General features: G+C 41.1%; 1 long non-coding RNA gene across 1 annotated transcript in view; it reads left to right on the plus strand.

Annotated features, from left to right (window-relative positions):
* Positions 1-15265, plus strand: part of LOC149874311 (uncharacterized) — a 123740-nt gene that overhangs the window by 94206 nt on the left and 14269 nt on the right. Inside the window, exon 5 of the long non-coding RNA XR_016439917.1 lies at positions 4947-5171. This is a non-coding gene — a long non-coding RNA (uncharacterized LOC149874311). The remainder of the gene's footprint in view (positions 1-4946; positions 5172-15265) is intronic.

A 15265-nucleotide genomic window follows, 5' to 3' on the forward strand; every position in this document is an offset into this window, starting at 1 on the left:
AATAGACATCCACAGTGAGGTTACATAACTGCCATCTGGTAATCTAATGAGGTGGATGGTAATTAAAAATAATTACTGCAGCAGTCTCATTAGAAGTCTGCAAAGCTATTCATTTTGCACCCTTCCAAGCCCTCCATCACTGCAGTCTATTTTAAATACACCTCCCTCAAATACTGAAGCAAAACTTGGATCCAAAGTTTCAAATCTCCAAGCAAGAGACTAAGATGGTGAAAGTGAATGTCCACCACTAATAGGGGAAGGAATATGAATCAAAGGGTACCGGTGACATTTTATACATCAGCAGGGGATGAAGTAGACTGATAATAATATTTCAAAAGGAAATTCTTAAATTTGAAAGATTTTCCCTACCAATTGTTCCCTGATTGGGATGTTATATTTATTTGAGATAATTGCCCAGAAAATAAAAACTTTCAAGAAAGTACAAAAGGTCATTTCCCAGCTTCTACAGGACAAATAAGAAAATACAAAATGTAAATTGCAAAATATTCACTGATAGGACTAAAGGACTTTTCAATCTAGCAAGCTAGTAGCTTGTGAGAGGCAGTGACTGGAAGTTCAAGTTATTAGTCTGTAGCCTGTATTATATATGAGCTCAAATAAGATGATCATCATGGTTCCTTCTGACCTTTGAAATCTCTGAGTCTGTAACAAATCACGGAAGTTGAATTTCTTTGAGTGTGGGAAATGATTTGTATAAAAATCAGAAACAAACAGAAGCTCATTCTTTTTATTTTTCTAATTTTCTGGTTTAAGGAATAAAAAAAAATAAACTCCTGGTCAAGGAGCAGAAAAAATATACTGTGCTATTTAAGTGCTAAGATAAACACCATAAATCACAAGTTCTCAGAGGCAAAATCAGAGTTAATGATTTGAAAACAAGCTTTGAAACGTACGCACTGAAATGATTTGGCAATTAGAAAATGGTAATGCTTTGTGGAAAATACAAAGAAGAAGAAAATGGAAGCTACATTTGTTGGGTGACATATTCCCAATTAATAATGTAACTAGTACTAGTAATAGCTAAATATATCACACTATGCCACAGTACTCAGAAGTTTGTGACTTGAGTGAGGCAACGAAAGAATTGCCCTTTCTCGGTCTCTGACAGGAAGAAGAATGTTCCTCTATCAGAGGTACAGGGCCTAGTACAAAGAGATCAGAGGTAAAATTCTGTCCCTGCTGAAATCAATAGTAGTGTTACCATTAACTATTAACTTTCCATTAACTGCAGAGATACTGAGACATTCAGCCATTTTTTTTCTTGTTAACTGGGCCACAGGCTTCCTGTGTCACCTTACACAAGTCACTGGGAATGATATGGACAAACACCCACTTGGAGCAGGTTCAAAAGGGAAGTGGGAGCTGTGTAAGATGACACAGGAAGCCTGTGGCCAAATAAAATTCAATACAAAGGAGGAGAAATGCTTCAGCTTTAACGTTGCTTTACTCCGGTTAAAGCTGGAACAGTTTTGCTACATGTGCGTTGCTCCCTACTTGTGCACACATAACTATTACAATGAAACAGCTGCTACACCCTCCTGAGCAGCCGCTCCTTGTCCTCTTTTGAAACCACTCCAAGTATGTGTTTGTCCATGCTCAATTTTTCCCTGTTTCAACTGTCCTCTAGGTAAACTACAAATAATTGGCTCAAAGGGGGGCAAACTAAATACAGTGTAAATATATTTTGCAGTTCAGCTCAAAATCTCCCTTCGTGGAGTTACACTACTGTAGAACTGGTAGGGATATGTTCCTAATAATGATTGTTATGACTGACTGGGTGTAGAACTGTATAAGAAATTGCAGTGCAATCCAGTTGTAATATATTGTATATTGTTTGGATGAATAGTGTATGGTATTATAAATAAATAAGTATAGTGCCTTAAGACATAGGTATAAAGAGCCATGCCTCAAATTTAGGAATTTCAAAATGTTGAGTGCTTGATTTCTCAGCCATAATATTGCATTGTCTGTATTTTTTTCCATGAAATACATACAACTGAAGTGTACTTGTCATGAAAATGAAGATTGTATAAAGGTTTTAGTGTAATTTGATTCTCCTCATTTCATCTTCTTGCATGAATAGCCACAGGCATTTTTTCTTACCCCTCTTACCCTTAAAAGGTGCATACAGGCTTTACATTTAGATCAACTTAAGTATGGTTAGGGCAAGCTAAATAGCCAACTGCACAACCATTCAGAGGGGTTATTTCACCCCCAAAACTATGCCGAATCTAAGTTAGTGCACCTCAGAAGAGATTAACCCAATCTGGAAAAGAGATTACCTGATATCCTAAATGCCTGCACATGTTTGCAGCACAACTCCAGGGCTGGGAAAGCCCAGCTACTCACTCCAGCCAGAGTCTATTAACCCACCTCCACCTTCCCAACCCCAAATTACCCTGATCAGGCTATTTTAGCACCCCAACTCCAGCCCCACTCCAACCAGGCAACCCCCCATGCAGTCTCACCCCATGCAGCTCCCACCTGCCAGTCATGTCCCCAGTCCTACCAGCCCATCCCAGGCATGTCTATATGTGCATTAATGCACTTTTCCTAATGCACATTAAATTTAGTACCTCCAAAGTAAGGTACTAGATAAATATGCATCAGGCTGCCCTAATGCACAGTAGTACAAGTGCACACTTTTAGGTGACAATGCACAGTAATCTATTTTACTGTGCATTAGCATAGGAGCAGTTTTTTTACACACTGCTTTAATGCACAGTAAAATATGCTACTGTGCATTCAAGAACACATGTAGATGTGCACCCCTTGTCCCAAGTTACTTATTGTGTGGCTGTCGCACGGCTCCCAACAGTGGTGAATAGCTCTACATGTCGCTCCTAGTTTGTTCAGGTGGCTTCAAGTAATTTTCCTAAACATAGACCAGGTGCAGCAAATGTATCTATGTACAGAGAGGGCATGCCTTCATGTTAATTAGTGTCCCTTCACTACTGTGCATTAAGTTTTGTACCTCTAATATGAGGTGCCACATAAAGGCACATTAGCAAACGCTAATGTGCAGTAGCAAAGTTGGTATTTTTGGTGATGCTTATAGTGCAATAGATTAATTTTACTGTGCATTAGTTTTTGCCATGATGCGCTTATGCACAGTAAAATAGGCTACTATATATTATGGCATCTCATATAGACATGCCAAGAGAAAGGCAGTTAACCATGTTAGTCTGAAGTCAGGCAGAAAGCAGGGAAGGGTAGCACCTTTGAGAATAATGATTCAGAATAGCTTTCATAGACAATAGCCTGCTTTGTCAGATTCCTACAAAAGCCTGTGTTTGTCTGAATGATTTGGTCTTGAAGGTGCCACCCTGCCATGTCTTTTACAGTCTTATCCTTAGAGAAGATAATTTAGTCTCCATATTAGAGGGAGACAACGCCATCACACAGTAAAGGCATGGTGCAATTAATTATGACACGGTATCTCTGTTATGCAAAGGAGTGGCTTTGGCTTTTGTCATTGGCTTATAGAGTATTAGGTGTAAACCTTACACCATGTTTCAGCAGTCAGGAAACTAAAGTTATATTTTTCATCATTGCTTGAGAAGAAAAATGTTCACCAGATCAGCAGTACGTGCAGAGCAGAATGAAATACTGTTTTCAATGAGACTTAGAATTTATATTCAAAATGTTGTGGTGGCTGAGCGAAAGCATAATAACAATAGCACAGCACAGTTTCAAAGGTCTAATAAATTAGATTTTCCTTGGCTCAGTCAAAAATACTATATTCAGCAGTTTCAAAAATGGCAGGCCCATCTAATTAAATTAAGTACCTTAGACACCTGTGCCAGCAACACTTCATATGGCTTCTGTACTAAAATGTTGCGTTGCAGCATTGCTAATCTGGCAAGTGCCCCAAAGAGATGATCATATACATTTTAAAGAAAAAAAAATCCTATGGAGCTCTAATAAGCAGTTGAGACTCACTAAAGGCTCTTTGCTATGGTGAAGAAACATGAAAAATCAGAAGTAATTTCTAGATATGTCACCAGCTCTTTAATTGTTGCATGATTAATTTAGGGCCATGTTTTGTTTCAGTTAGGGTCACAATCATTTGGTTTTAAATGGCAGTTTGCAGGAAGAAAAGCAGTATTCTTTGTCCATATGGCACTTTTTCCATGTGGATTACAGAATCTATCCCTTAATCATATTCAGATCAATTGTATCTGTATATAATTACGGATTACAATTACCAAAATTGAATACATTGTATTCTTGTGGAATTAAATTATATGATTTACAAGGCAGAGTACTTTTTAGTCTAAGGGAACAGACTAATGTCGATACTATTTTGAATAGATATATAGCTATATACACATATTTGATGCTGAAATGCCAACTTTTCAGGCTGTTTGCATGGGTTGCACCCCTAGGCATGGGAAGATTGCACCCCTGGGGATGGGAAAGGCAGGTGCCAGAACTCCCCCTCCCAGGCAGTAGAGTTCAGGGTGTGTAAAGTTTGTGCACACTGAACAGAAGGGTGGGAGAGTATACCACTGTATACTGGGATGTTGGAGAATTACGGCTTCGGTGGCTCATCTGCATGGAGTAGACACAAATTAATGAAACATGAGTTCAGTAACACAGATCAGAGATAAAATTGCCCTGGAGTGGCTTAATGTATACTTAAAACTGGTTTCAGGTGTTAATGTGTGGACAACCCAGGGGTTATAAACTCCAGGAGTGACCTAAAATAAATGTGTTACAAGGCCCTGTGTCTATTTACCCCAGATGAACATTTGCTCAGTATGACTTGTTCAAAAGCTATAGGACGTTTTGGGGGATTTTTGGGGATGTGAGGATGGGAATTGGAAGAGGATCCATTTGTCAGAAATTAAAAAAGGATCTTTAGCATGGACCTATACTATATATTATGCTTATATATTTATACCAACCTATTTCTTTTCCAGATATATCCTCCAGAAAACAGCAATTAATCATTTTGGAATTACAAATACATTCTGTTTCTCATTGAACCCTTTGTCCCAGATACCTCAGTTAAGCATGAAGTGGAAGAAAGTAAAGAAAATGCAGTACAATGTACTGTGGATCAGAAGAAAAATGATTATGCGTATGCTAAAGACTGATCTGGACTTATTAAGACTGCAAATATATTGAGCAAGAAGGTGGAAGAGGTAATTATCATGGAGATAACATGATCCCAATGATATCTACCTCCAGCTTTAAGAATACATAAGGGACTTGCTGCCTCAGAACAAAAGAGCTAAGATGGAGTCTAGAGGGAGAAAAGAGTCTGAGAAATGATCTGCAAGACAGGATGTGGCGAGACTATAGAGAACTTTAAATGTCAGGACACAGGAGTGGAGCTTTAAATGCAGTCCTGAAGCAGGGAAAATACTGGTAAAACTGAAATATTGTAACAGTTGTAACTGTAAGGAGGAAGAACACATGATTTAGCATAGCAGTATAAAGAGTGGTCAATAGAGACCGAAGATACAAATGTCAAATATCAGTCAAATGAGTCCTAGGCAGGTAGCAGACAGCAACCTGAAGGTTAGTTTAAGTTATCCTGGATAATGCTGTGATCACAAAAATAAGAAATTAATCATAACCCATTATAAAGCAATCTTTTCAGATCCTCCTCAGTTTTACTAACTCACCATCATGATTTAGAATTAGAATTGGAAACAACCTCAATAGTGTCCTGTGTACACTGTGGTAGGCCCAAACAGTTATGGCTACATACAGATATTTGCGGAGATTAGATCAAATTAAAAATGTCTACCTGATCTAAGGTAAGTCAGGAAATAAAGGATTGGGAGGCAGGTAGGGTATGCAAGGGGGGTTGGGGAGATCAAAGAAGTTAGCAGGGTCTTCAAGGGGGCTTGGAAGGATTGGGGGACAAGCAGGGTCTGTGGAGGAGTGGGGAGCTATAGTCCCCTGACTTTCCCACCCTCAGATGAACAAGCCCCCCACCCTGATGAACCAACCCCGCACCCTGGTTCTGCCCTCCTCTCCCCTCCTCCTACCCTGAATTACTTGCTCAACTCCTGGTAGAGCAGTGGGATTGGGTGGGGGTTGGGGGTGGTAGCAGGCTTGAGGGGGCTGGCTGGTCTGTGGGGGGAGTTGTCCATTTGGTGGTGGGGCAAGAGGCAAAAGAGCTAAAAATTCCCTCATGCCAGGGAGGGGGTCAGTAAAGCATAGCCTTGGGGGCACCAACTGGGCTTTCCCTGCCTAGGGGCTGTGCTGGGAAGTATACAGACATTCAATTACAGAAATCTTTCTGAACCTAATCTAAGTTAAACTATCTCCAAGGGTTAAATTAAATCAGGTTGACCATCTTTAGATCAATCTAACCTTTCTTCACTTCTGTGCAGTTCACACTTGGATGTATCTAGTTAGGGATTTAAATGTAAGGTCCACACCTGGGGGAACTAATTTAGATTGGGTTGTCATTTTTAACGTGATCTAACCTCCCCCTCACCTCCCTGAAAGTCTGTATTATGTTATATGTACCTTACTTCAAATGAGTCCTACTTTTCTGTTCTGGTGAGCCAAGATAACCTTGAATTACTTCTCAATCTCCATACTAATTTAAGTAATAAAATTTAAATAGGATCTAAAATGAACTATCAGGTTGTTTAATGGTGATATAGCATTTACTTGTACCTGCTTGACCAGTCTAGGTAAGAGAAAAGAAGGCAAAAAAAAAAAAAGGAGTGTTCCAAAAATGTCATAGGTGAGATGAGTTTGGAAGGCAAGTGAAAGATATATTACAAGAATCAGTTCAGAATCACTTAGGCTAGGTACACACATTACAGGTATCATGCATTAAGTATGCAGAAAGTGCTTTATAACTGAACACAACAGACATTCTCAGCACATAAAGTGCTTTAAAATGATAGATCCTATTCTAAGTTAATCCTGGATGGATGTGGCATCAAACTAAAATGCTTTAGGTTAAAGAGCTTTATCGAATATATGTACCACATCCTATCCCAAGTCAAGGTCGGTCACTTTCTCCCAGAATCCCAGGGGTACCTTGTGGAGTGCTTTGCTAGCCATGGCCTGTGCTCATCTCCTCTGGGACAGCACTAGATCTTCCCCACCCCTGAGCTGTCATAGCTGTAGCTGCCCAGTCCAGCTCACATGACTGGCCCATGAAAATAGCAACCGGCCCTGTGATTAGCCTGGAAAATCAACTGTCTGCCTCCTTGATTTCAGTAGGTCCCTATATATAATGTAATTAATTGCTATAGACATAACAGTAAGAAGCTACAGAACTGGATTCATAATTACTTTGCTAGATTTCTGAATCAAAATATGCAATCTAATAGTAAAGAAACAGAGCCAAAATCTTGGTCCCAAAAGGTAATTTGCACTACAGCAGCACAAATTGACCTTAAATTGCCATTGAAAGTATGCTTAATATGAAGGAGAGATGGGCTGATGAAAAGCTGGCATAGCCAGTTTTATTCCAGTTTTTCTTGTCACGCTAATTCAACCCACCTTCTGAGTCACAAGAAATGTTCAGTGCTTGCCAGGGCTGGAGGAGCTGAAGGGATAGATTTATAATTCAGTGAACTGTGTATGGAACACTTCCACAAGTCTCCTGTTGTGTTGTCACATAGAGCAGCAAAGTACCGGCTGTAACTTGAAGAGGAGACTGGCTTGGTTCTGCAATGGCTCAGGATTCAGGGAAGCATAATAGGTGTTTTTGTGGTGATGGAAATTTAGAATGCCAAGAAGTATCGATATAAGTTGACCCTATAGCAAGTATGGGCCTGATTCTGAAAAGTATTAAGTCAAGACATTCAGTATCTCACAGCACAAAACGTTTTCATAATGTCTAGACTCCTTAAGAAAGGCACAGAAATATGTAAAGACGAACATAGTTCATTTAAAATACTTCCATATGAAAACAATTTTCAATTCTTCTAACTTCCCCCCCCCAAAATATTCTTTCTTATTCAGCTCTATCATTTATTAGTGCAAAGCTCAAAGGATGCAGATAAACTTTGCAATGAGGAAATATAACTGTAGAAAATGCTGTAAGGCTGCCAGACAAGAAGAGTTTTCATTGTGTCTCCTTATTCCAGTGTTTTACTCCGCTACATTACTCTGTTCTCTTGGGTTCGTAGCTTAAGAAACCATCATGAAAATTCATGAATACTACAGTACATAACCAACCAGCATTAAAAAGGCACGCATTTTAGGACTCCAGTGGCGTATCAAGATTGCTTGGTAATAAGAAATGAAAATCTATCACCCTTTGAGCTATTTTCATAGGAGTGAAGGGAACTAAAAGCTTTCACTGCCCTTCTGCTTTTGCTAGTGTATCAAATAAGACACACACATATGCCATACCTAATGACTATCAGGGGACAGAGCTCAAATTGTTCAGGAAACAATATAAAGTAGTACTTGCAGATTTTAACAAAGCTAATATTATTAACATGATAAAGTTCATGCTCTTGCAGCTTTAGCTATTAAAACTTTTTTTCTGTTATCATAACATTAAATTGTGGCATTCTTATCAGATTGGAAGTATAGAATCTGTAAATAAGTATATTCTGAAAGTGTCTGGACCTTGAGGTCAAATCTACTTCTAGACATTATTTAGTGATACTTGGAGATTCTACAAGTTGCTGGACAAATTCTATACAAGCTATATAACACTGTCTCACAATGGCCGAAGCATTGTATAGTATTTTATATTACACTTTGTATCATCTGAGCACAGTACAACAATTAACTATTTTATTTATTATTTATGTTTTAGATTTTTATCCTATCCTATACAAAGGACTCAGGGTATCTTTCAATAAACAGAAAAACAGCCCACAAACCTTAAACAACACTCCAAAACTTGAACTCCTACTACTGCTTCCCTGCCTAAATCTTTATATATGCAAACCCTTTGTCAATACCAACCATGCTTCCTGACCACCATTTATATTTAGATATCAGAAACCATTTCATGCTTCCCTATCCACCTGCCCACTTACTCCCATTCCTCTGTCTCACCCACAAGGGAGATGTATCTCCCAATGTCTCATGTAAGTCTACATACCCTGTCTCACAGAAGGTTGTGGCTGCCCTACCTCCCCACCTCCAAAGAAGTCTCAGAGGCACACAACTCCTCTCTGTGCCCACAACAAACACATTTTTTGTGTGTTCAAAAGAACTATTTAAAAAACCCAGAAAGACCATCCATCCTTAGAGGCTGCCTGGCTCCTTCTCCCTCCTTTCAGGCAGCCAAGATAGTGCCTGGGCTGGGCCCCAGACTGCCCTAGAAGGGAGTTGATAGCAGCAGTTCTTCAGTTCAGGGAGGACTGTAAGTACAACCATTAATTCTTTCAATGTAAATCTTATTAGGGTATGCTATGGGCAAGCCAGGGAGTATTTTCAGGAGGGTAAGCAGCCTGTCCCAAACCACTTGTCCCAAACTTGTTGTCTCCAGTGCCTGTCCCCCCTTCCACCTGCCCTACCTGCCACTTACCCTCTCAATGCTTGATTCCTTCTCCCTCCCCTCTCTCTCCCACCTCCCTTGCATGCTTCTCCCTCTTCCTCTTACCCTATGTGGTGATTCTGGCTCTAGCCCCAGCCCCAGAATACTAAGTACACAGTGACTCCAACCACAGCCCTCTGCCCTAGTTTTGGCCCTAGCCAAGCAGCAGTGGCTGCTCTGGTCCCAGTTCTGGCCTGGGCTCCACTAGAGTAAGTGGAGTGGGGCACTGTAGCAGAAGTTCTGGGCACCATGGTTTGTCAGGAGTGCAAAAATAACCACTGCTGTAGCAGGTAGGTAGTTGTGCTGTCAGTGCTGTCCCGTGTGCACTGGTTGCAGTGGGTGCAAGGCTACCCTAGCATGCCTGTGTCTTTGTAAAGGACAGTCTGTAATTCAACCAGAGATTCAATACTGTATAAAATTCTAGGTCCTTGAAATCAGCAAGGCTGATCATTATGACGATAAAAAACTATTAATAGATAGGACACTTGTAAGCTACATAAGCTGTGCATTTCCTGAAACAGTAGTAGCATGCCTCGAGTTCCTATGTCACATGTCATATCTGAAGATCAGGGGTCTAATAATTCTGTAAGCTATCTGATTTTTCTCTGAAGCCTACCTATTTCAGGACAGATTTCACAGAGTACTGAATGGAAGAATTACTTGGTCTTTGGCCTTTTATATTATATTCCCATGTAACATCTTCTGTGATACTCCATGGAAGAAACTTTCAAATTAGTTTCGATGACTGATTCTTTTTTTAACAGAAAGAAAAGTGCTTTAGATAATGTTAGTCTCAACAATGGTCATATATTTTATAATTTCATACTTAGAGACAGTAATCTATATAGAAAAAAATCTTATTAAGGTGATATCAGCAACATTTTCTTCGTGTTCAAATTTCCTGGAAATTGGAATCCAAAACTGTAGTCAGTTTGGAAAATTTAGTTTTTTCTTCAGTTTCTCCAAACATGCACAAACCCACATGTGATCGCATGTAAAATAGAGACAATAATTTCCATAAAAAGTAGTGAACACATACTATAAAACAGTGAAATATACCTGCACATTGCATAGGGAGCTTTCATTCTGAACTTGGCTGCTGTGAGTGCTCTGAGTGGACAAGCCAGCCAATGACAAAATTCATGCTGTGGATCTAGACCTTTTCCTAGGATTTTCCAAAACACACAAAGATTTTATGGGTCATAAGAATGTATAAAAATCAAAATAGTTATGCTTAAGAGTATAAGACAGCTTCTTTTACAAATGGGGATGGGATCCATGTATGGGACAGATAATCCTACATGTACTTGAGAGTTTTAATAACTTAATTTCTATTTGGCATGGGGCACTGTCAGAGCCTCACTGTCAGAGCCTGAAGTCTACCTGGCTATGGCAGTTTGACCACTACAACCTACAAAGACGTGCTCCTTCCAGTAACCATTCTATATGTACCAGATGGGAAATTTACTGAATTTTCAGTCCTTTAAGTGGGCATAGAGAGGAAAGAATATGGTAGATTTCTTGGGCTGGAACTGGAGGGTTGTGGGACTTCATTGCTGTGAAAAAGACTGTTGCAAGCTGAAGATATGTCTATTGCTTCTACAAAACAGATACAGACAGATGACTAATTATATGTAGGCTTAGCAGAATTTAATTTTTATTTTTTAATAATTTCAACAGATAATATTGATTTAAATTTTTAAGTATTTATTTTGATTTCTATCAATTTAAATTTTCAGAAGTATGTGAAATTAGGGCTGTGAATACACAATCATGTGCACACATGTACAAACACGTGCATGCACACATGCATGCATGTGCATGCACACACACACACACACACACACACTCACTCACAGCTGCTTTCTTCTCCAGCCCAGCACATAACAGGTACAGGAGAAGTTGCAATTCTTGCTATGCTGTCAGCTCCCATGAGCAATGAGCTAGGAAGGTGCGTGCAAGGACACACACACACACACACACACACACACACACACACACACACACACACACACACACACACACACACACATACACAGCCCAGCCCAGCCCCCACTGCCTCCAGCCATTCCTCAGCAGGAGCCCTCCCATGCATTGCAACAGCAGCCTGTTCCTACATCCCCTTTCTGTGAATTTTGATTAACAATGGAAATATTTTTTGTCGGTCTCTGAGTGTGAGGTGAAATCACCATTTATTGACATTTACAAGTAAAAATCAAATCCTACCAGGCCTAATTATATGCTAATAGAAGTTGACAGAAGGTTCCATACCGTGATTAAACACTTTTTATACTAAATACATTAGTAATCTTATCAAGATACTCTTCTTCACAGAGAAGAAGAGGAATTGCATGAGAATCTGCAATGGCTTATTCGAAAGCATAGGGTAAAGCCACTCAGCACACACCCCATTCTCAACAAGAAGGGACAGAAAGTTCCTGAATCTTTTGGCTCATAAAACAATGTAGATTTAGTTGTACCAGTGTTTCTGAAAATACCACAGTAGCATTTGCTTAAAGATTTGTTTGTGTTTGTAATGGTGAGGAAGAGAGAGAATTTCATACATTTTCTCATTCTCTTTGCAGTAAGGATTTCTGGAGTAATACCACCCCCAATACCTACTATAAATTGTGGCAACTAAAGTGTGTTTTGATTTCTATGCCAGGTATTTTAAGCAATAAACATACAGTTGTTCTTTTCTCTTCCACTCTGGACAACAACAGATGATCTCTGCACCTGATGCAAATTGTTGTCCTTTTATTGATCAGCACAACTTTCTCTGTGTGGGCTTGGAGAAGAGTTGAATCCAGTGGGTGCTGCTTGCAAGCCAGGGCAGCACCTGTGCAGCTAGCACCCTGCCCAGGTGGCCCCAGGGAGTGCTACCACCATGAAGGGAAGGACCAGGCACCCCCTGCAGTTCAGGTGCAATGCAGCCCAGCAGCATCTTTTGCTTGCAGGCTCCACTGACAAAAGAAAAAAAAAGTAGCAAGGGGCCTGATCCTTTTCTTTCCCCCCACAGAGCCTGCCTGCCTCTCCCTTGGCTGGGGTGGGGGGACATGAGGCAAGCTGCCAGTGGTCATTGAGCTTTAGGGGCCCCTGGTTCTTTCCTCCGTGGCAGCAGCACTGCCTGGGATTGCCTGCGTGGGCTGCTATGTGATGCCTATGAGCTGGGGTAGCACCTACCCACCCGGGCAGCCTCAGAGGGCACCACGATTACAGAAGGAAGGACCAGGGTTCTCTGTAGTTCAGGGGCTGCTCAGCTAACCAGCAGCTTGTCCCCTCACCATGGGTGCTGTGGGCAGGCTCTGTTGAAAAAAGAAAAGAAAAAGGATCGGGCCCTTCTCTATAACAGTGATGGAAGCTCCTAAATTGAAATGGTGCATTTTTAAACATTGTTATTAAACCCGACCCCCATTTAAATTTAGGGGACTGAACACCCATCTCATATACAAGTGCCCCTAGAGGTCATCTAGTTCAACTCTTTGTCTGAGAAAGGGTCATCTCTATTTAAGCAATCCCATACAAATCCTTCTCTAACCTATTATTAAAATTATACAATCAACCCTGTCACACAGCTACAAGGTATAGCACCCTAACCTACCACAGATAAAGAAGCAAGATATCTGTGGTTAGTGTCATGCTGCTACAAGAGTTGTTAAGATGTACTCAAGAGATCCAAGGAAGGGCACCCCTGCTACAGAAGAAGACAAACCCCCATAGTCAGTTCTAGTCTGACGATGTGGTAAAATATTTCCTAACCATCTATTGTTAGTGATCTGCCTGACTTTGAGCAGAGACAAAAAAAACCCTCTAGCCAGAAACCTCCGAGTTTTAGTCCCAGCAGGCACACCTAACCATAGATGCAGCCAACACCCAGTACTTCTGAGGAACAAGCGCACATGCATGCGTGAGCGCATGCACACACACACACACAAGTAGGAGGATAAAAAACTCCTTCCTGGCCCCATGCAGCAAGCATAATTTCTCACATCACACCCTCTTCCTGGACAGGTAGAGCTCCTCCACGAATCTTATCCCAGCTCCTTTTATCTGATTTCATAAATAAGGCAGATTTTGGACATTTGCATCGTTCTCCTGCTACTGTGTATGGTGCTCTTCAGTATCCACTTTCTTCAGGCTGAAGAAATTTTCACATTATCTCCCAGCAAGCAATTGTGGGGTGGGGGGATAAATTGGGAAGGAGGGACTCCTGGGCTTCTAACTTTTGCTCTTTACAGAACAGTACAGGCACACCTACTCCTAGATCTTCCCTGGCTAGGGGTAATTCAATGGTGTGAGCATCCTCCCCCTTTTCAGTCAATGATGCTGCAGGAGTAGAAACTGGCAACTTTTTTTTAGTCCCTGAGCATCCTCCTCCCTTCTCTTCCATGCTCAGTGGCACCTCCTTACCACGCTACCCACTCAGTGCTGTTGGTATCCCCAGTTGCCCTGGAAGCAGACTTGGGCATCCACACCCACTCCAGTTAGGTGCCACATGAAGCCAACTCAGCCATGGACAGTGACAGCAGCTGGTCGCTCCCTCCTCCATGCCCTTTCCCCTGATGTTCGCTGCCCACCTGGGAGCAGGTACATTGCTACCACTACCAGTGCCATTGCCTGCCAGCCCAGGAACCTGCCCACTGCCACTGCTGCTGTCAGCTTTTCTGGCTGAGCTGGGCTTCGTGTGCAGCCTCACTCCAGCAGGGCAGAAGTGACTCAGAAGCATCCTTGTGCTCTAGTCAGCTGGGGACAGCAGCAGAGGAGGGGGGAGCTGAAGGAGAGCTCAGATACATGCCACTGAGCACAGAGGAGAAGGAAGAAGGGAGGGAATATTCTTACCTGCTTGTGGGATGGATGTAAATAAGTCCCTACTCCCCTTTATGAAATCCTGGATCTGCCTTTATCCAGTACCAATGCTTATCCAAAATCTTCTTGCAGACCTCCAATGATGGAGATATCAAATTTCCCTAGACAGTCTATTCCACTTGCTCACTGTTCTGTTTTTTCTGATATCCAATCTAAAACCAACTTTGCTTCAAGCCACCGGTCTGTGTCCTACTCCCAGTAGCAAGAGAGAAAAAGGTGTTCTTCTTCTCCTGTATGGCAGCCCTTCAGATATTTGAAGGTTGATATCACATCCACACTTAATCATGTTTTATGAAAGCTGAATTTACCTATTTCCTTCAACCTCTCTTTTTATGGCTTGCCTTCCAAGCTCTTTGTATGCATGTGTGTTTATATATATGTGTCCATGCATGGGCATGAGATTTCTGAAAGGGGTAAAATTCAGAAATACTTTTATTTTTAAGAAATAAGAGATCATCTTTCTGACTATTCACTTGAACGCATGATAACTCTTTTACTTGATTTGACCCAAAGGCAATGTGTTCAATCACTGCTGCAGTGTTTGCTGTTTTTCTTTTCCCCTGAAATGTGTTACCTGGATCTAGGTCCCCAATTGACTCTACCTCTCCTCCCTTAGTTACACTACTGGTCCTAACCTCATTGCTATGAGCTTAAAAAAAATCTGTCTCAATTTTGTGGCTATGAGTCCAGTCTCTCCAAATCATTTAAAATTGTAGTGCTGTTGTGAGGGTCTGGAGAAACTCCATTACACATTGCCTTAAACTAGTGGATCTTCACTTTTATTCTCTTGGGTGTATTGTTTCCATTTCATAGAGCTTCTTGTTGCCATGACCTGTAGACCTGCAGCTGACTGGCACTCAATTCAGTTGCTTAGCTTAGTTCTTCGTTCTT

This window comes from Crocodylus siamensis, chromosome 1 (genome assembly GCF_052110815.1).
Source record: "Crocodylus siamensis isolate JL-2025a chromosome 1, ASM5211081v1, whole genome shotgun sequence".
NCBI classification, from domain to species: Eukaryota; Metazoa; Chordata; order Crocodylia; family Crocodylidae; genus Crocodylus; species Crocodylus siamensis.